The 20722-nt window shown below is 43.1% G+C and overlaps 1 protein-coding gene across 2 annotated transcripts in view; it reads right to left on the bottom strand.

The window, feature by feature from the left end:
- GARRE1 (granule associated Rac and RHOG effector 1) overlaps positions 1 to 16906 on the bottom strand; it is an 81639-nt gene extending 64733 nt beyond the window's left edge. The window contains exon 1 of one of the 2 annotated variants that reach the window (XM_042967940.1): positions 16849 to 16906. The gene's annotated coding sequence lies outside the window, so the exon portion shown is untranslated. Of the gene's footprint in view, positions 1 to 10278; positions 10872 to 16848 lie in introns of those variants that run through there. The other variant, XM_042967942.1, reaches the window with a different exon arrangement.
- Between the last annotated feature and the right edge of the window lie 3816 nt (positions 16907 to 20722).

Raw genomic sequence — 20722 nt, forward strand, 5'->3', positions numbered from 1 at the left:
AAGGACTGCTGGAAAAACAGGAACCTTTTCTCAATTACCTATATATATATCATCAACCCAGTTCTTCACTGATAAGGATCATCAGACAGTAGACTTAAAAAAACAAAAATGAAAAACAAACACAAAAACCAAAAAACCCCTAACAACCAGAGGACACAAAAGGACACCTAGGATGAAAAGCAGATTGGACTCCAGAAGAAACATAGATTTTGTCCCTGAAAATAAATTTTAACTGGTATCCTTAGAGAGATATCAGATAATGCACCCTTAAAACAAAAGCAAGCAAACCATAAAGGAGGCAGAGGAAGAATTCTTGAAAATAAGAAATATGATTGCTAAGATGAAAAACAAGTGAAAAATAAAATGAGAGTGGAGTAGGGTGCAGGAGATATGCACACACATTTGCTTATATATTTTAAAGTAAGCAATAGAAGAATAAATCAAAAACCAATAAAAATGTTACTATGTGGTACAGAGTAAACAAGGGCATGGAAGAAAAGCCATTCATTCTCTCAATCTACCTTGCTTTATAGTTTTATCTTTAGGACTAAGTAAATATTTTGTACAACTAAAAAAAGAAAAGTAAATCAAAAAGAAAACAATCCCTAAAAATAAAAAAAAAAAAAAAACAGAAAAATTAACCTAAACTATCAAATAGTGTGGCATAACCACACAGAGAAGGATTATTTCAAGTTGAAAACAGTATTTTTACTGTAACTCTTTGGTGTTACTGCCAACGAAGGAGAACAGACACAAATATAAAATCAAAGAAACAAAAATCCTTTAATGATTCATCTGATTTTGAGATATTAGCCTGAAATCATGATTTACCTTTTTCTTTCCAAAATGTACATGTTTACTTTACTAAAAAGACCTAGAAAGATTCACATCTCAGTTGTAATGAATGTCCCTAATACTATTTCCCACCCCCAAAACCAGAGCTCCTTAAAGAAATGGCTGATTCTAGATCTGGGGTCAGAAACAAAAAAGATAAGCCAGGAATTCTTATCAGGCCAGGCAGCAAGGAATTCTTCTAATGTGACTCCTGTCAAAAGGACTCAGACTCAACCTGAAGAATAAGCTGTATTAATGGCCAATAATGGGACAATTTAAGCATACTAAATAAATAAATGCATACTCTCCTAGAACAAAATTCATTAAATATATAAAAATTAATGAGCTTGGACTTGGCAATGACTTCCTGGATAAAACACTGAAGCATAGGCAACAAAAGAAAAAAACAGACAAACTGAACTCATCAAAATTAAAACTATTGTGCACCAAAGGACACTATCAACAGAGTGAAAAGGCAACCCACAGAATGAGAGAAAATGTATGTAAATTATACCTCTGAAAGGGGATTAATATCCAGGATATATAAGATCTACATACAACTCAAAATAAAAAACAAAGCAGAAACAAAAACAAAAACCCCAAACCAAACAATCCAGTTTTAATACGGGCAAAGGACGTGACTAGAAATAAACAAATGGCTAACAAACACATGAAAAGATGCTCAACATTACTGATCATCAGGAAACTGCAAATCAAAACCACAATGACATACCACCACAAATCCATTAGGGTGGCTATTATAAAAAGAAAAAAAACCACACAGAAAATAACATGTTCTCAAGGATATTGAAAAATTGGAACCCTGGGCATCACCAGTGGGTATATAAAACGGTACTGTCGCTGTGGAAACAGTACAATGGTGCCTCAAAAAATTAAATGTATAATTACCATAAGATCCAACAATTTCACTTCTTGATATATACACAACAAAAGAAGTGAAAGCAAGAACTTGAACAGATGTTTGTACGCCGACGTTCATAGCAGCATTATTCATAACAGCTAAAAGGTGGAAATAAGACTAATGTCCATCAATGGATGAGTGTAAACAAAATTTGGTACCACCATAAAATGGGATATCATTAAGCCTAAAAAGGAAGGAAATTCTGATACATGGTTCAACATGTTCATCCACGTGGCAAGCTACTTCTCTAACTTGTCAGGCCACTGTTCTACAGAAACCTGCAGTGGTGGCAGTATCTGGGTACTTAAGTGCTACAGGGAAGAAGGCAGAGATCATGGTCCCTACTTCCAAAGTCACAGCTAGGTAACAGGATCATCAAACACTCTGTTTCTCAAGCTCAGGTGGAGAGTGAAGAGGACAGGTGGGTGGAGAGTACAGTGCTGGTGATTTCTCTGGGGAGCCTGTCCTTTATCTTTTATATCTGTTTACAGCATCTTTCACTACGTGCACGCACACGCATGCACACCTAATTTCTGTTGTCAAATATGTTCATCTGTTCTTCAGTGTCAGGTTTTGCAACTTAATTTACTTGCCAAAATTAATGATCAAGCGTAGATGAACCTTTCGAAAAAGATATATAAATGGCCAATAAGCATACAAAAAGATGCTCAGCATCATTAGCTATCAGGGAAATGCAAGTTAAAACCATGATACCACTTCACAGCAACTGAGATGGCTTTCATAAAAAAGACAGACAATACCAAGTGCTGGTGAGGATGTGGAGAAACTGGACTCCTCATATACTGCTTGTGGGAATGTAAAATGGTGCAGATACTCTGGAAAGCAGTCTGGCAGTACTTCAAAAGGTTAAAAATAGAATTACCACATAACCGAGCAATTCCACACCTACGTATACACCTAAGAGAAATGAAAAACATGTCTACGCAAAAAACCTGTATATGAAGTTTACTATTCATAATCGTAAAAACGTGGGGACAACCCAAATGTCTATCAACTGATGAATGAACAAAGAAGACGTAATTTAGCAGCCATCCAATGGGATATTATTCAGGCATAAAAAGGAATGAAACATTGATACACGCTACAACACGTATGTGCCTTGAAAACGTTATGCTAAGTGAAAGAAGACAGACACAAAAGGCCACATACTACAGGACTGCATTAATATGAAACATCCAGGATAGGCAGATCCATTGAAACAGAAAGTAGATTAATGGTTGCCTAGGGCTGGGGGATGAGAAGAATAAGGAATGAATGCTAATGGGTACAGGGTTTCTTTTTAGAGTGATAAAAACATTCTAAAATTGATTATGGTGGTGGCTGTAGAATTCTGAATGTACTAAAAATCACTGAATCATATATTTTAAATGGATGAATTATAGAGTATGTGAGTTATATTTCAATAAAGCTGTTATAAAAGAAAAAAAAAACATGAACCACTCCATAAACAATTCCCTCTTCAAAGAAAAAAATACAGAATATTTTCTCTCCTCTCCAGTCTGTAACAATGTAAATCTAAATCTACCCTTGATAATGTGGAGACGCCACAGGAAATTCTTCAGGGAGATTAGTGAAGTTATTGTCTGTGAAGTTCAAAGCCCAATCATTTCCATGCTCTTTGTCAGTTCAGAATGACACAAGCCATATTTAGAAATGCGCTCCAGAAAAATGCTTTGAAGAATTTTATTCTCAACATTCATGAATTTAAAATATCTATCCAGGCAAGAGAAAATGCCCGAAAGATTTAGTTCTTTGTTCTCTGAGTCCTAGGACTCTACTTTTTTGGCTCCCCTTATCTGTTATCACACTAAGAAGAGTGAGGCAATGCTGACTGAGGAGATGTTAGCTCTCCTAAGCTCCACTCCTGTCCCCCTGGCCATTCTTAGTGGCCTCTTTGAGCCACTCGTCCCCTGACAGACCTGAAGCACTATGGTTCCCCCAGAGTTCTATGCTGTGCCTTGTCTGTTTCTATTATCAACATATTCTCCCTGGGAAGATCCCCAAATCCATCTCTCTAGCCCAGATCTTTCTCCCGTGCTCCTGATCCCAAATATTCAACAACCTTCCGGACAGGTCCTCAAATCAAGTGCCCACAAACAACCCTCCCCGTCTTCCATTGCTCCTTTCCTGTCTTAGTGAACGTCATCGCCGCCTACCTACTGGATCCACCATCTCTACCTGTGAGCCAGACGCCTGGGTGCTATCCTCTACTCCTCACTCCCCTCTACAGCCACTTAATCATTTAGTCGTACCCTTCCTGCCTCCTTAATAGCTCTCAAGTCTTTTCTCTTCAATCTTTATTGGCGATCCAGAGTTCTGATCTTCTTTTCCTCTTGCTGGAATTACACAGGAGCCTCCTTCCAAACTCCTGGACGGCTCCATTCTGGTTGCTGTGTCATTGTTTTAGAGCCAATTTAATTATCTACTCTGCTGCTTAACATCACTTACGGCTGTCCACAACGCTTCCCAGCTGTCTTCCCCCACCCCACTGCCCACCACTGTCCAGGTCTTGCTTGTGCCATCTTCCCTCTTACCATCTACGTGCTCAGTTCCCTCTGCCTGGAAAGCTCTCCTGGTTTATTCTCACTTCTCTTGGATGTCTAACTTAGAAATCACCTCCTCTGGGAAGCCACCTTGGCAAAAAGTGAGCTAGGAGTCCCTCTGTGTGCTACTGTACCACACTGTTTTTGGCCACGTCTTAGCATTATCTTTACTGTATTTAACATACTGCATCACACTACCAGTTTGCGTGTTTCCCTACCACCTCCAACGCTCGGGATCATGGAGCTCATTCAAGATATTCAAGAGTGCTAAGTACACTGTAAACATTCAACAGGTATTTGATGAATGATGAGTACATCCTCAGTATTTATTTAATGGTGATTTTTATACAGTCAGTGTTGCTGCCCACAGAGGCAGTGGTTAAGTGCTAGAAATAAGGCTCTGCTTAAAAAAAACAAAAAACAAAAAACAAAAAACAAAAACAAAACTACTGATGACATGTCATGTTCACACAAGCACTCCTCAACAAAACAAACCATTTATCAAGCGCCGACAATCTGTCAAGCATTAAACCATGCTTTAGCTACATAATCTCATTTAATCCTTGCTAGAACCCTAAAATAAAAACAGCTGACATGAACCAAGTGGGTATTCAATACTAGGCTTTGTGCTATGCACTTTACATGTTATTATCTAATTTAATTCTCTCCATGACCCTGTGAGGTAGGTGAAGCATCTAAAGAGGTTAAGTGAGTTTTTCAAGTTCTTGCCACATGGCTAAGGTAGGAGTCACCAAGAGAACTGGGTTTGGGGCCTGGCAGTCTGCTGCCAGAGGCGGAGCTCTCCACCGCACTATCCCACCTCTGTCAAATATCTAGATGGCAACATTCTGTTTATCACTCTTAGAGAATATGGCTTAAAGCTGTAGTCTTGGAAGTGACAGGAAGTTGAGCTGGAGTAATGAAAAGTAAAGAGATTTCTCTTTAGGAGATCATACCCATATCTATTCTTAATGACACCCACATTCAACTCTGGTCAAGACCCCTCTCTCCCTCCCTCCCTCCCTCCCTCCCTCCCTCCCTCCCTCCCTCCCTCCCAGGACTAGACCCATGAGACATCTCCTCAGGTCCTTCAAACTATACTTAGTCATCCTTCCACTCCCTGCTCCTCTTGCTGTATTTACTGTCTTGGTTAAAGGCACCTCCAACCATGAGCCTAAACCCAAGATGTTGCCCTACGTGGGCCCTGTCCTGGTCCCTTTGCTTTCTATCCCTTACATTCAATCCCACAAATTCTGTTCACCTGGTCTACAGCAACCGCTCCATAAATGTTAGCTATTGTTACTGCTACATGCAGTAGCCTCTAAATGCCTCTCATTTTCTTCTTTATACATGCAGTAGTCTTCTGGAGCAAGCAAGACAGGACTGAGAGAGAATGCTTGCCATGAGGACCAGAAGCCAAGCTGTCAGATGTTCAGACCCAGCTCATTCAACTGAAGTATGCAGAAGGGAAGATGTACCTCAGCGTTGGAACCCAACATTGTATTTTATTCCATTTTACAAAAGTAGAAGTCAGCATTCAATCCTTTAACACAGTGGTTCTCAACAAGTGGAGGAGAGGATACTTCACACACATACACACACATGCACCCACCTCAGGGGACATTTGGCAATGTCTGGAAACATTTTTTGGTCATCACAACTGGGGCAAGTGCTAGGGGGTAGAGGCCAGAAATGCTAACTATCCTATGATGCACAGGGCATCTCCCTCGTTCATCCAAAGACAATTACCCAACCCAAGATGTCCACCTTCCGTGTTCAAGTTACCTAATGTGTAAAAAGTTACTTCTCTCTGGGAAGAGGATACACACTTCCTACATAAGTTAAGCTATCACAGGTCCACAATACAGTACGAGTTATCATGGGAAAACAAGTGGTAAATGCTAAACAGTGGCTTAAAAAGCAAACACCATTATGAGTTCAGGGGAAGGAGAATACCACAAAGGCTGAGGCACTCTTCAAAGATCTCAAAGAGCAGACAGGGCTCTTTAGTCCCCTCCGAGCCTGCCAGTCAAGGCTCCCACTAAGTGACCAGAACCCACCTTTCCAGCCTTACTTGGAACAGGTCCCTTCAGCCTATCCTCTGCTTCTGCCAGACTGTTCACCCAGGACAGCAGCTAGGCCACGACGTCCCGCTCCTACTGTTATAATGGAGAAAACCTCTCACCTACTGCACAGAAGCCCTGCCCTCCTACTGAGCAACACCACACCACACCAAGGGTAAGGAGGACTCGTCATCATCTCAACCCAATCATAAAATCAGGTTCCTGTGATTCCTACAGGAAAGAGGTAGCGAAAAGACTAAGGTGGAAAATGTTTTAAATGGCTCAGGCCCTAAGGCCTTGTCCTCTGCCACCCCAAATCAGTGCTTAGCAGCAGCCAGCCAGGAGCTGCCTCATTTCCTGTAGTTGCTCGGTAAAAATAGGAAGTGGGGGAGGAAGTTCGCAAAGCAGAAACAAAAGTAATCACTGCCTAGCTTCCTGAACACAAATCACTGAGCAGGGAGGGTATCATTAAAACATCAAAATGGAAAGGCAGGCATGGAGAGCCAAAGCCAGAGCAAAGGAAGTGACACTTCTGGGTCCACCAAGCCCAGATTATTTCTGTGCCCAGGAGACTGCCCCCAAATAAAAATATGTGCAAAACTGAACACTAGCCTATTATATGAACACAGTTTCCATGGAACTAATGTTAATTAGTTAAAGAATGTTAATTTAAAGAATCATGCAAAAACTCCGGAAACATTAAAGTTCTATCGGAGTAAAACATGTCAGTGAAAAAGTTTTAAGGAGGCCAAGATTATTTTTTTTTCTGTTCAAGAAATGACTACTAAAACTACTGTTAATGCAAAACAAAAACTTACTGAATAACTGATCAGTTGACAAAATCCGAAGTTCATGTATCCTAAAGTGAGCTATGAAAACTCAAGGACATAGAAAAAAAAAAAAACCCTACTAAATAGACTCTAATCAATGTTCGAATTTACAATAGTTAAAATAAAGATGTTACTATACCCATCCCACAGCAACACCTTGAACCCTGTGAATGGTGCCTGAGTGTTCCAGGAACCCAGGATATCAGTGCCTGCGGTCAAGGAGCTTCTGGTCTAAGAGGGGAACTAACTGTCTCCACATGTGATGTCTGACTGTCTCCTGTCCTGACACTTGCTCTGTAACACTGTAACATTTATCACCACAAAACAGGACATTCCTCTACAATAACAAAGCAAGTTGTCATTAGTGGGTCTGAAGAGCTTTTTTTATTTAGTAATCTACAAACAACTGATAATTTAAGCAGAAGAAAAAAATTTTCTAACCATAAAGTCAACAGAGTTGAAATTCAGTTTCAAAATAGCACAGGCAAAATAAAAAATAAAAAAAAAAGGCCAAATGTGTTACATAGTCATATAGATGAAGGGCAATTTTGTTTAAATTGAGGGTATTTTGGGGGTGGGGAGAGAAAGGAAGATCAAAGACTAGTTTATTTTTTTTAAGTTTATTTATTAATTTTGAGAAAGAGAGTGCAGGAGAGGCAGAGAGAGGGGGAGAGAGAGAGAGAGAGAGAAAATCCCACACTGACTCAGCACTGTTAGCACAGAGCTGACACGGGGCTTGATCCCATGAACTGTGAGATCATGACTTGAGTCGAAACCAAGAGTTGGACACTCAACCAACTGAGGCACCCAGGCGCCCCAAGACTAATTTATTTTTGTAAACAGCATATCAATAAGTAGAAAAGTCAATGAAATGGATGGTAATCACCATATATTCAGTTTCATACCAAGAAAAATGGTGAAAATTTAATGGGAAAAAAAATCCATTATGGGTCCTCATGAGGAGAGATCTAGCTAGGTATTGAATTTTTTCGTAATAAATCAACCTACTGTATCCTAAGACTTGTGTTTAGTCTTATAAAATCAAAAGAGTAACTCAAAAGCTGTTGCCTTTAAAACAAAACAAGGATAGAAATTTTGAAAGAATTTTATTAGAGGAACACTCTGAGCCAAAAAAACTTTATTCAACAGAAGTCTTCAAAAGAAGGAAAAGCAGGGGGTGGGGGCAGCTGGCAAAGCCTTGCCAAGAAAAGGTTTATCTACAAATAACTACCACACATCACCAAAGGATAAATAAAGTTAGCTCTGAAACTTCTGAGAGAAAGTCTGCTCAGGTAACACCAGGTTTTTATTTATAAACTAAAATGGTTTGGGGCCATTAAAATTTTTCACATCAGGGGCACCTGGGTGGCTCAGTCGGTTAAGCGACCAACTCTTGATTTTGACTCAGGTCATGACTCACGGTTCATGAGTTTGAGTCCAGCATCTGGCTCCATGCTGGCAGTGCTGAGCCCGCTTGGGGATTCTCTCTACATATCCCTCTGCCCCTACCCTGCTTGCACGTGCTCTCTCTCAAAATAAATAAACATTAAATAATTTTTTTAAATAAAAAGTATTGAAAAAAATTTTTTCACATCAAATGCAGCTGAGCACTATGAAAACATTCACAACAACAAATTTTGCCCATGACAGAAATTCGGGTATAAGTCAAGGAGAATGACCTAAAGTCCATCTTTTTTCTAAACTGAAGTATAGTTGACTAAAGTCAATCATTTTTTAAAAAACACAAGCACTGATGTAATTTTTTGAACCCAAATTGTTAAAATGGTCCCCCAAATCTACATCTATTGAAAACCTCTAGTTTATTTTTATTAGTATATTACGTGAAAAAGCCTTGATCAACACTCAGCTCTGTTTGAGCCTAGTTTTAGCAGCTCTTATTCGCAAAGTTTCCTAACATAAAAGCAAGTTGAACTAATGAAAATTGATGTGCCCATTAGAAAGTGATTTAAGAAAACTTAATAGTGCTACTCATTCTTAACAATCTGCACTGTGGAACCTATTTAAAATTAACCTCAAATGGGGAAAAACAAGTATTTATCAAGAAACTCATATACAAATGGGTAAACCAAACTGTAATCTATAAATTATTTCTCTTACTATGGAGAGGAATTACACAAATGTTAGATAAATATGCTTCAGATTCAGGACCGTTTCTGAAAATTTAAGGCACCCTTGAAAAATTTTATCAGTGGACAATTACCCAGCTCCTGCCTCCAAGCTGGGAACACTGCCTTCAATTCTGCACACCCAGCAAGCCTTCCCAACTCTCAAAAAGAACCACAAGTCAGAGTGAAGGCAGAGGGACCCCATTCTACCTCACAAAATCCCAGCAGGTCAAACAATTAGGAGTGAGGACATTTAAGAAGCCTCCTCTCCATCCCTCCCATTCTCCCCAGGCAGGGAAGACAGCGCTAGAGCAGGCCTGCAGTGGCTTACCACCAGACTGACTTCCAGGCTCTGCCACTTCTCCAGGCCATGAGCCCTCACATACTCGAGCATTTACTGAGGCCCTACTATGTGCATGACACCGCTCCAGGCACTGGGGATACAGTGATGAATGAAAGAGACACAATTCCTGTTCTTGAGGAGCTTCCAACCTAACGGGAGAAAAAGCTCATGCTTTTACCTTGTAGGTAAGATGCTCCAATACAAAGAGATTTCCTGGAAACAGGCACTGACAAAGCGCAAGTCGTTATCGCTATGGGTTTGGGAGTCAGACTGACCTAGATATGCATCTTTGTTCTCAGTAATTACCAGTTGAGTGAATGGCACTTACTAATCTACGCCTCAGTTTCTTTGAACTCTGTGCCTCAGTTTCTTCAGTCCAGTGGGGAGGCCTAAATCCATAAACCACAGTACCTGGCACAGCTTGAGTCTCACTCAGGAACTGCAGCTATCCGCTCGGCACCAGTCTGGGCACCAGTCAGAAAGAAGCATTTTATCTTCTGGTGAAATTCTTCATACTGCCCTACTGTCAGTGAAAAAAGCAAACTTTTGCTCCTCAAAATACCACAGTTACAATATTTTTCAAAAATAGTACTTACCTTCCTGCTGCTCTGACCCCAACTCTCAAAGTCCTGGCAACAAACTAAGAGGGCTGCCCTGTGTCCTTCAGAGGGAAGGTCAAGGCTCCTCCCATTTCCCTGCTCACCACTCCCTCCCCTTCGGCCCCTAGCTGAAGGAAGATGAGCCAGGACAAGGCTGAAGAGGGGGACTGCCTCACATTATGAAGCACAGGGATGTGGCTGCATTCTCTGCTACTCTGAGACTCAGGGGCAGGACAGGTCTTTGGGAGCACGAGAGAGGGACCACTTTTGACTTCCCTGCCCAGGTTACCGCAACCTGCAGCACTTGAGTCTGGGAGCCGGGCCAGCTCTCCTCTGCCAGTTCTCAGGCATCCACCTCTAGGACCTGGGGGGTGGGGTAGGGGAAGACTCTGGGATTCCCAGGTTCCCCATCGTAATTACCATCTTGCTAGTACCTAATCCCAAAATTATTTCTAAAACGAAAATTTAGATTTTTTTTCCAGGTAATATCTAGATCTAATTCTGCACTCAAACAACTATCCCATTAACACTCTTTGCAACTACCAATTTGAAAAAGCACATATCAGACTGTGGCCCAGACACAAGGGACATAGTCAAACAGTTTAAAAAAAAAAAAAAAAAAGTGACAGCATCTAGGAATGAATCCTAGAAACAGACTCAGTAAATGTAGAGGCCTGTATCCAAGACAGTCACTGGCAGCACTGTCCACAGGCATCCACCTGGAAGTAGCCCACGTATTCTGCATTACGGGATTCATTAAATAAATTACACAGGAACATCTACATCATGGCCATTTCAAAGATCAAGGTACATTTCATCAAACCTAGGATGTCATTTATAAATCATATCATTATTTTATACCTGCTAAGAGAAACTCTGCCATATAATGACGACCTGCCATCACACGCTATATCCCAATTTTAGGCTCCCTTCAGCCTCTTGCCTGTCTCATTTCTCTGTCTGTCTAGGGCACAGATCACCCTTGAAACAAGTCCCTGTGTTCCCTTTTCTCTCATTTCACTTTTTCTAGCAGTTGCCCATATTTAAGATCCACTGTTTGGATGAAACCATCCTGGGCCCCTTCAGTTCCCAGAGCCTGTCGTGAGCTCCTGCAGCCTCCACTGCCATTGCTTTTTGTTAGCTTCCCTTTCTGCATGAACTGCAAGTGCGCAGCAACAGGCTGGCCCCATCTTCACATGCACCGCAGTGCACAGTACAAGGCCACAAGGCCACACCACCACCACCACCACCACCACCACCACCACCACCACCACCACCACCACCACCACCAAACACATCGGTCAGGAACTGTTCTAAGGACTTCACAAGTACTGACTCATTTACACCTCACTGTAACTCCGGGAGATAGCTAATACTGCCTCTCCCATTTTCAGACAGGGTAAAATGGGGAAAACAGAGGCTGTGTGACTTAGAGATTAATGACTAGTAAGTGGCAGAGGCAGGAACGGAACCCAAGCAGTCTGGATAGAGTCCTTGTTCTCAACATCTATGCTACAATCCCCCTCTTAATGACTGCTACATACATGGCAAACATTTAAAAATTTGCTTTAACTTTTAATTGAAAATATAATACACATATACAGTGAAAAGGAAATCACACAAAAGAGTATGTGAGAAAAAGCTAGTTCAGTCTAACAGCCTAGATTTCTTGGGCTTCATCCCAAAGGCAACCACTGTTTCTTTTCTATCATTCCAGGAATTTTTTTCTACACTTAGAAACCTATTTCATGGGGCGCCTGGATGGTTCAGTTAGTTAAGAATCCAACTCTTGATCTCAGCTCAGGTCTTGATCTCAGGCTTATGAGTTCAAGCCCCATGTTGGGCTCCGTGCTGGACATGAAGCCTACTTAGAAAAACAAAAAACAAAACATTTCATGTGTACCTCTCTCTCTCTCTCTTTTTTTTTTTTTTTTTTTTACACAAATGGGCCCATATACAGTGTTCTGCATCTTGCCTTTTTCACTGAATGGCATTTCTCCAAGCTTGATGCATATCTGCACCTGCACCCTTTTTTATTCAATGCTAAGATACACCATATTTTCACATTTTAACCCAAGATGGTTCATAAAGTCAGAGGATCTTGATGGGCGTGGACTTCATCAGGAAATACATGAGTCAGAAAGGCTTTTAAATGTACAAAAGATACCAAGTGTTAGCCTTGCAGAGATGTGCAGACTGAATCACCCACCAGGCAGAGACCAACCAGCTGACCTTCCACATGTTACTTCTCCTGTAATATACCTCTCTACTTCATGGGGTTGTTGTAAAGACTAAACAAGGTAATATACACAAGACACATGGCACCAAACCTGGCTACCACAGTGAGTCTAAGGGATTAACATAATACCTGACACATTGTTAGTGCCCAATAAGTTACATATTGTTCTTAATTGTTTCTTCAAGAGCTGGCTCCACTTTCCTCTCCAATCTCATTTCCCTCTACTTCCTTATTCGTACCTGCCTACCCTTTACCCTAAAACTCTATAGCTCACATACCTCAGCCTGCTCACCTCTACACCTTTGTGCCTGTCATGGCCCTCCCTAAAAGTCCTTTCCCCTCACTGTGGTGCCGAACTAACGTTCTCCCACAGTATGCAGCTCAAGCCCATCCTCCAGGGAATCTTCCCTGACAACTGCAGGTGGATTCTCTGGAGGAACGGTTTGGGAAAATTGTATCTATCATGGCTACCCCTTTTGGTTCTAGGTTTTGTCAGTGCACCCAGGAGCAAGCTGGTCCAGGGCAACTGATTCAGGTCACCTAAACTCAAAGATGACTATGTATGAACCAGAGGGCTAGTTACTAAATTTATAAATACCCATGAAAGCTAATATTTACTGAGCACTTACCAGATGCCAGGCAGCAAAAAGGAAAGTACTACTATTATCCCCATTCTACAGAAGGGCAAACAGAGATTAGCCAGCACCCCAAGACCAGGATCTGATCCAAGCAGTCTGCATATGGAGCTCTCAGCCATTCATAATCTCTCGTTGGCAGGAAATCTCCATGTGAAGCCATGTTCTAATCAGAAGGTATCAGGAGAATGGAAGCCAAGGAAGGGAAAGATTCTCCTGGGTAGGGGCATCAACAGAGATGCACCCATCTGCTTGATGGCTCACTGAAGGACTGCACACAGCTCCTCTGGCCAGAGTCCCCAGGCAGTCCTACAGACATATCACCAAATTCCTCTCTTGGATTCACCACCCCAATTTCCACAGACAGCATCCCAACCCTCTCCTAGAAATGCAGTCTTTCTTCTGAGGATACAAAATTAAGTTTAAGCAATTCTGGCTACAAACACATTCCAATCATGCCTTCTTGGGGTTACAGCTGGGTCATTTTGGTTGAACTTAAAGTTTTCCCTGAAATTCTCCAAACTACACTTACAAAAATGTCTCTTGGTTTACATCTTTTCTATAGACAGCTCTTTTATTCTCATTTCATTCACAGATGATCACTGATTCGTTCAACAAACACTTGATTGTTCCCAGAACACTGTGTTCTAGGTCCTGGAGATAATAGCAGTGAACAGGACAGGCAAGATCTCTGAAACCTGGTGGAGCTTATCATGTGTCCCCCACTTCTAGGCACTTATGACACTTTATGGCAATTGCTTATTTGGCCTTCTTGTTCAGGCTGTGCCTTTCAGCTCTGTATTCCAATTTTCCACAACAGTAACTGGCCCACACTGTGAGTACTTCATAAATGTGAGTTGACTAAATTAATCAATAAAAGCACTGGGTCTCATCTTTCTCATCCAGGGTGGGACCAGATTATGTCTGAAGTCCCTAAGAGTAAACATACAAAATCTAAATCATGTTAAAGGGACAGAAAGCAAACCGCAAATACAACTCCAATCAAGAAGGAAAATGGAATGAGATAGGTCCTTACAGTCATGAAAGACAGGCCACCTTGGGAAGCAGTGAAGGGCTCCCTCACCTGGAGAAAGCACAGACTGGAGAACATGACCAGGGGTCTGTTGGAGGTACGGAAATGACTTGCAGTAAAGTCTGAGTTGGGGTCAATGTATGGAGACAGGAGTGAGGGGGTGAAGTGGTTCTCTGCCTAGATCTCATACTGGATGAGTGCAAAGAAGCACTGTTTTGGGGGAAAAGAGGTAGAGGCATGAAGCTAGGCCTTGGAAAATGCTCATAGACAGATGTGGGACGAGCACCAACAAAGACAAGTGAAAAACCACAGTCACAAAGTTTAAGAAAAGGACTACAATAGCTCCAAGTCAAAAAGGCCAACCAAGAGGAGACTGACAACAGCAAGAAAATCTGGCTTACCATGCCAAATATTTATGGTCAAGGTCAAGGGAAATGAGTAAGCAGCAGCCACTGCATCTATCGATTGGGCCTCAAGAGCAGTTTCAATAGAAATAAACACATTTGAAACACAACCCCTCACTCATTCAGGCTCTTAGTGAACTTATACTAAGAGAAAAAGGCACCCCCCCCCAACCCCCCTTCCCCGGCCCCACCATAACTCCAAAGTAAAGCTATTCCTTATTCAAACCAACATTCTTTGTCCAGAGAGGAAGGTCATCATTTTCCACTAAGGACGAAGTCTCAGGAGGGAAAGAAAGAGACTGGGCACCCAACCCATGGGATGCCCCAGCCGACTAGCTCTTACATACGATTATTTTCCTACAGTCTTGGAAGCACCACTTGACATAAAGCTTCTGGTGTATTAGGCTCCGGGATTGAAATAGAATAAACATTTAGTAAGATTTCAGCAGAATCATATGCAACTTGTTTAAATTTCTTTTTTAAAGGATGCTTAAAACATGCTGTCTTCCAAAAATCCAGAGATAATTTTAGATTGAAAAATCAAGGCTTGCCAAGGGAATCTGAGAGCTTTTCTATCTTGGTCTCCAATGCTAACCTACGTATTCGTGTGCAAAAATAGAGGAAGATTAGAATCTCAAATGCCAGACTGAAAAGTTGCCACAACAAACCTGAACTCTTCATATGGAGTTTGTTATCCTGTCAGCAAGAAAGCAATGAAACAATAAACTAAACTTTTCATTTTTAAAGAGAAAAAGAAAAGAAAAAAAAACCACACCCAAACACGAAATATTTCCTAGCCTTGTAAAGGAAAATTATTAAGAAAAAAGAAAAGATACTGCGAACGAAATTTAAAAACGGTCTTCACAAAATCTACATATCAAATTTGTGAGTAGTGTCTTATAAACACATACTGAGAACTTCAGATCTAAAATATGATAAAATGGCAGTCATAGCTTATTCAATAAAACTGGGTCAACTAACCATTTGGAAAATATTTTCTATCTCACACCAAAACGAAATTTTGAGTAGCAATTTTTAAACCGAAATTTAAAAAATAATCATAATAAAACCATGAAATGAGAAGCAAAATGAATGGAAGTTTTTATAACACCGGGACGGAGAAGAATTTTTCCAACTTGTCAATAAAGGAAACAAATATAACCGATTTTTTACACGAAGGTTACCTTTGACCTCATTTGTAAATTTATCCTAAACCAATCAGACGATTCCTTTGGACAAAATTATCTTGTGATGTGACCAACTGGGAACAATCTACCTATGTACCAGCAGGGCTTTAAATTACGGTGTGCAATCAAGTCCACAGAAGTGACAATACAAGTGAAATGCGTTGTATTTACTGACATAACCAAAATGTTAGCAATGATCGTCACTGAGTGGCAGGCTGGCGGATGACTGTCCTTTGAAAAAGTATTGTCACAACACTTTTTGTGTTGTCTTGAATGTGAGGAGAATGAATTGCTTTTATAATGGGGGTGACGGTGCGGGAACAAGCTTTTTTCAAATCGGGGTCCCCCAACCTGAGTGTTCACCTGGCAAATTTTGTGAGGAGTATGAACAGAATTCTTATCATGCCAACCAGGCGTGCTTCTTTGCTCGCACCGCGCGGAGCAGGAAGACACACCCCTGACCCTGCACTCGCCCCACAGGCGTGGGTCCCTTCAGCCCCCAGCCCTGCCGGGTCCCCGCAGAACCTCCCCCGGCCCGACTGCGCCAGCAGGCTCCGCGGGGCCGGAAAATCGTGTCCCTCGGTGGCCCCGCACGGCCGCGAAGGTGCGCGCAGCCGGCCAGGCAGCCGCGGGGCGGCGTGAGGGCCGCGTCCCCAGCCAGTCTCGGCGGACCCCGGACGCCCACAGGCCGCCGTGCCTCCGCGGACCGCTCCGCCGGCTTCCGGGAACGGGCGCCGGCGCCAGCCCGACCTCCCCGGCCCCGGGGGCCCGAGGGAGCGCCCCCCGCCCCTCCTGTCCAGCGTCTGCGGAGTACCCCGGCGCCCCCCGTCCCGGGCACGAGCCATGAGGCCCCTCCGGGCTTCCGTCCGCCCGGCCAGCGCCCCCAGAGCCCGGCGTCCTCCACAGCGGACGGGCAAGGGGCGGGAGCCCACGGCCCCGCGCCCCGCGGCCCCGAGCGGAGCGGCTGTCCGCGAGCTCGTCCAGTCGCCAGTCCCGGCCCGCAGCCCACCGGCCACCCACCAGCCAGCCCGCCTGCGCCACGGAGTGCCCGCTCGCGCCCGTTCCTCACCTGCGACGCGCCCCGGCCCCCAGCACACCGCCCGGACCGGCTGTGTACACCGGAAGTGACGTCTCCAGGCCGGCCCCGCCCCCGCCCCAGGGGGACGCGGGAGTGGAGGCGGACCCGGGGGCTCGGAGCTGATCCCCGCTGCGCGAGCCGGGAGGGGGCGGCCCTGAGCTTCCTACCCCAGGCACCGAGGACCTCCCTGTGGGACGGCTAGGGTGGGGGCTAAAGACAGTCGGCCAGAGCCTGCAGGGCCACCCCTATCCTCCACTGTGGCTTGGCCTGTGGGCGGGATGGGTTAGCTACGTCCTCACAGACTTATTATTGAAATAGATTACTCAAATAATGAGTGCTTACTGGATGCCACGTCCTGACAGGCACTGTAGGAACAGGGTAATGCCCTCACTCTCATTGGTTTATTCTCTAGTGGAAACACAATAAAATTGCCACAAATACGCACGATGAGATAGTGCCAATTGTGACAAGTGGTAGGAGGGGAAAGTGAAAGAGGGAGGGGGAGAGTTCCCTGACCTAGTGTAGGAGGGTGATCAGGGAATTATTTGCCCAGGAAATAGAACAGGAGTTGAGGCCCTAAAGGAGAGAAGGAAGAAACAACTTAGAGAAGCAGAGAGGAAAGCATGTTAGGGCAGAAGAAACAGCAGGTGTCTTCAATGTGTGTTCGAGAAACTAGGATAGTAAGATTTTGACTGAGAGCAGTGGGAAACTAGTAAATTTAAAGCGAGGGATGATTTTACCATGCTTGTGCGTTTAAAGGGATTGCCTGGACTACAGTTGCAGAGAAGGACTATAGAGGGGGAGGCAAAAGGGGATGTAGATTTCTACACCCATGTTCATAGCAGCTTTTTTCATAATAGTCAAAAAGGTGGAGGCAGCCCAAGTGTTATTTGATGGATGAGTAGATAAAATGTGGTATATCCATGCAATGGAATACTATTCAGCCTTAAAAAGGAAGGAAATTCTGACATGCTACAAATGTATGAACCATGAAGCATTATGCTAATAAGCCACTCACAAAAGGACAAATATTTTATAATTCTACTTATAGGAGATACCTAGAATAAGCAACTCGTAGAGACAGGAAGTAGAATGGTAGTTGCCAGGGAATGGGGCGAGGGGAGCATGGGGAGTTTATATTTAACGGGTATAGAGTTTCAGTTTCGGAAGATGAAAACTGCTGGAGATGGATGTGGTGATAGTGCACAACCACCCCAAAACTATACAATTAAAAATGGTTAAAATTGTGAATTGTATGTATATTTTAGATAGCTAGCTATCAGGAAACTATTTCAATTGTCCAAGCAAAAAACAATTCTGATATAGATCAGGGCCTCCACATTTTTCTTATTGTTCTTGAACTTCTATCAGCAAAAGTTTGACTACTATCTAGATTTCATTAATACATACAAAAATACCTCATTCTAATATGCTTCCCTTTATTGCACTTTTCAGATCCAGCATTTTTTACAATTTGTAGGTTTGTGGCAACTCTGCATTGAGCTAGTTATTGGCATTATTTTTTCTAACAGTATTTGTTCACTCTGTATCTCTGTGCACTTTTGGTAATTCTCCCAATATTTCATGTTTTTGCATTATTATTGTATTTGTTATGATAATCTATGATTAGTGATTATGATTCAGTGAAAACGCAGATGATGCTTAGCATTTTTTAGCAATACAGTATTTTTAAATTAAGGTATGTACATTGTTTTCTTTTTTTTTTTAATGTTTATTTTTGAAGGAGAAAGAGACAGAGTGTGAGTGGGGGAGCAGGCAGAGAGACAGAGGGAGAATCTGAAGCAGGCTCCAGGCTCTGAGCTGCCAGCACAGAGTCTGACGTGGGGGGCTTGAACCCACAAACTGCGAGATCATGACCTGAGCCGAGGTCGGACGCTCAACAGACTGAGCCACCCAGGCACCCCTGTACATTGTTTTCTTAGACATAATGCTGTTGCACACTTAACAGACTACAGTATTATTGTAAACAAAACTTAAAAAGAACTTTAATGTTTACTTTTGAGAGAGAGAGTGTGAGCAGGGGAGGGGCAAAAAGAGAGGGAGACATAGAATCAAGAGCAGGCTCCAGGCTCTGGACTGACAGCACAGAGCCCACGCGGGGCTCGAACCCACAAACTGTGAGATCATGACCTGAGCTGAAGTCAGACACTTAACTGACTGAGCCACCCGGGCGCCCCTAAACATAACTTTTATATGCACTGGAAAACCAAAAAATTCACTTGACTCACTTTATTGCATTATTAGCTTTTTTACAGTGGTCTGGGACCAAATCTGGAATATGCCAAGGAATGCCTATATATATCCACTACACTACTAACATACTATTTACATTATGAAACATAAATAATTTTAAAGGATTAAAAAGAAAATCTATATAGAAGTTCTGACATTTTCTTCCTGTACTCTAGTAGATGGCTTTCTTATACCCGTGGGTATGTGAACCTCATGTGGAAAGCCACTCACAGACTGAGGTAGTGGCAGTGGGGAACAAAGCAGATGGAAGTCACTGATGAAATGGATATGGAGGGTCAGGAAGAGAACGGAATCCTAGATTTCTCCCGGGTCTCTGGGATGAACCACTGTAGTGGTGACACAGTGCTGGAAAGTCTCGAAGACAGAAAGAAGGCCATGAGTTCCACTGTAAACATGACATCAAGGAGGATGCACTGAGGAGGCAACTGGGGATGGAGGGTCTGCAGCTGGAGATGTCATTGGAGCTTAGGTTCATTGAAGCTGTGGGTAGGAGCTGAAGGTGAGTTTAGATTGAAGGGAGGCTTTTTGGTGACTTTTTTTTTTTTTTTTAAAGTAAGCTCTATGCCCGACGTGGGGTGTGAACTCAGAACCCTAGCATCAAGAGTCGCATCCATTGACTGAGCCAGCCGGGTGCCCTGGTGTTTGGTTTTTTAAAATGGAAGAGAGTTAGGGGCGCCTGGGTGGTTCAGTTGGTTAAGCATCTGACTCCTGATTCTGCTTAGGTGGTTATCTCATGGTTCATGGGTTCGAGCCTGTGTAGGGCTCTGAACTGACAGCATGGATCCTGCTTTGGATCCTCTCTCTCCCCCTCTGCCCCTCCTCATGTGCACCCAGGTGCGTGCACACGCTCTCTCTAATTAAACATTAAAACATTTTTTCTTAAATAAGGTGGAAGAGATTTACACACATTTCAATGTCAGAGAGGAGGATCCAGTTGACAGAAACAGGCTGAGTATACAGGAGAGACATGATGGTCATTTTGTGAGGTTCTGCAAAGGCTCGAGGGGATGTAAAATGCTTTGCAGCAAAGAGAGAGGGAAGCTTGGGGACAGAGGTGTGAGGAAAGTGGGAAAGGTGTGAAAGCAGAAAGGGGAGTTGAAAGGAGAAATTTGGGAGAATTTACAAATTGCATGGAGAATCTATTTCAGGTTGCTAATTATCCATTCAGAGTAGAGCCCTCTTTCCTGTTAAGTGACTTGCCCCAGCAGCTTTCAGGTAAAGGTGAAGAAGGTGAAGCAAGGATTCATCTGGCAGTTGAGTAACAGAGCCAAAAGTGTTACTGACATGATGGGCCGTGGATCCCAAGCTTTTTCAAGCGAGAAGAGGAAGCATGTGAGGCGGAAAGGACAGCTGGTTTGGAGGAAGTGTCCCTGGGTGCTGGTGTCACCTTACCTGTGTAGGCTGGAGAAGGACCAGGGATGATGGCTGGCTTCTATGTGGCCAAGTGTGGTTCCTGCCATCTCAGAACAAGCCCATCCACCATTCGGAGGTGTTCCTAGCTCCTGAGACAGGCCCCAGGCTCCAGTGGCTATGCCTGGAGGCACTTGGTAAACATTGGATGGGACTTGAAAGAGGCTCCCTCCCTACTTGC

Source organism: Panthera tigris, chromosome E2 (genome assembly GCF_018350195.1).
Source record: "Panthera tigris isolate Pti1 chromosome E2, P.tigris_Pti1_mat1.1, whole genome shotgun sequence".
In the NCBI taxonomy this organism is placed as follows: Eukaryota; Metazoa; Chordata; class Mammalia; order Carnivora; family Felidae; genus Panthera; species Panthera tigris.